Source organism: Stegodyphus dumicola, chromosome 2 (genome assembly GCF_044657685.1).
Source record: "Stegodyphus dumicola isolate Sdum_Otavi_A_Nest chromosome 2, ASM4465768v1".
NCBI lineage: Eukaryota > Metazoa > Arthropoda > Arachnida > Araneae > Eresidae > Stegodyphus > Stegodyphus dumicola.
In genome coordinates, this window is record NC_140769.1 from 240,564,729 (window position 1) to 240,566,556 (window position 1,828).

Here is a 1,828-nt window from a genome sequence, read left to right on the forward strand (position 1 = left end):
CAGCGATCAAAATCTAGATTTAAAAGTTTACTTTAATATGAAAACACTGTGTCACTTTAGTAAACATTTTTCTTTATATTGCGGCAATTTTTATGACTATATATCATGCCTTTTTATTTTTACTTCAAGAAATATATAATGCCTTTCGGTTAGTATTTTACTCAAAGTATAAATTTCTGTGCAAACTTACGTTGAATATACCTAACAGCTGCTGCATTTTCTTGTGAAAACAAAACAAGTGCATTAAGAATAGTATTCTGAAAGTATGAAAAATCATAGCAATATGCTGGCAAGTCACATAAAAACTTTAATTTTGAATTTCAAATACCTGAAAAAATAAGTTTCAGTTTTCTTTATATCCTGAACAAATGTTAAAAAATATCCAAACATGTCTGCAACTTTAAGCTCGCGAAAAAAAAAATCAATTAGAATAATGGGTATTTTTTATTGTTATTAAAACAGCTGCACGAAGGGTTTACACAAGTAAGTATGAAACACAATATATAAAAAATAAATCAAAATGTCTTTTAAAAATTTATGATGGATTATAAAAATTTATAATGAATTTACAAAAACAGTTAAATTCTCTTCTCTCAGAAATTAGGAGGTATTTCTCCCGCCTTCTTAGCATGCCTTCGTAGTGTAGTAGTCTGCACAATGAGCGCGTATTCCAGAGGTCCGCTGTTCGATTCCCAGCGAAGGCGTTGCTCATTTTTCATCTTGCCTGCTTCCAAAAATATCTAATGTCTTTACAGTGGCGTCAGAATTAAAAAAGGTGGTGGAAGACGATTCTACGCCTCCAGGATTTGGCGATTGGGTCCGTAATCCCCAGTCGCCCTTTAAAAGGAGGATTATATAAGGTATTTCTCCCGCCTTCTCGGCGTGCCTTCGTGGTGTAGTGGTCTGCACGCTGGGTGCTTATTCCAGAGGTCCGTGGTTCGATTCCCGGCGAAGGCGATGCTCATTTTTCAAGTCTCTTACTTCCAAATAACCTAATGTGTCTACAAAATAAGCTTATGAAAAGATATATGCCAGTTAATAATAATATTTATAAGTGGCAGTTTTAAGATCTCTCCTTCACTGTTAATTTGGAACACAGAAGAAACACATATTCAACATTTTCTATGCCAACGACGCTGCAATCGCAAAAAAGTCTCTGGACCCAACTTAAATCTGCTCAGATAACTTTTAAAGTTTCAATGACCAATAAGAAATTAGGTTATTTTATAACTTGTCAAAAATGGCAACACGACAATCGCATTTTGATGGAAGAGAAAATTTTACTTCTTAGTTTAGCTCCTTTTATTTTGAACTACCGAATTCTTGATTCCACTACTTCACAATACATTTATAGCGTCTGCTATGCTTAGGATACAATAACGAGCTCTAAAAAAGATAGTAGAAGAATTATCTTCAAGTCTTATGATGCAAATAAAAGTCAGAATAAGGATGTATAAGACTCTTTTATTTGAACACAAAAGAAGTAACAATTATACAGCTTGAGTTTGCTCTGGCCAACATTTCTGGCTTAACTTAAATAAGTAATGTTGAACTCAAATCATACGGCTTAAAGAATAAAGTAACTAACTGCTTAAAGAATAAAGTAACACGTAGGAAGGCTCTGGTTTGTAGAAAACCGGTAAGACAAGCCTAATGAGTAGAAGCACTCAACGCTCCAGAATCAAATCGCTACTAGTGGCCTTTAGTAAGCAGAACGCACTCTAAAATCAACTTGCGAAACCATCGCTTAAATAACACTTCTTTCTCCTTGAATCTGAATGAACGCTTGCTGTCTGACTTACATTCTGCCATGAAAAGCGTTGTTGAA

The 1,828-nt window shown here is 34.4% G+C and overlaps 1 non-coding gene across 1 annotated transcript; it reads left to right on the forward strand.

Moving 5' to 3' along the window:
• Positions 1-884: 884 nt before the first annotated feature.
• TRNAK-CUU (transfer RNA lysine (anticodon CUU)) lies at positions 885-957 on the forward strand. The gene has a single exon. It is a non-coding gene; the product is annotated as a tRNA-Lys (tRNA).
• The last annotated feature ends 871 nt before the right edge of the window (positions 958-1,828 follow it).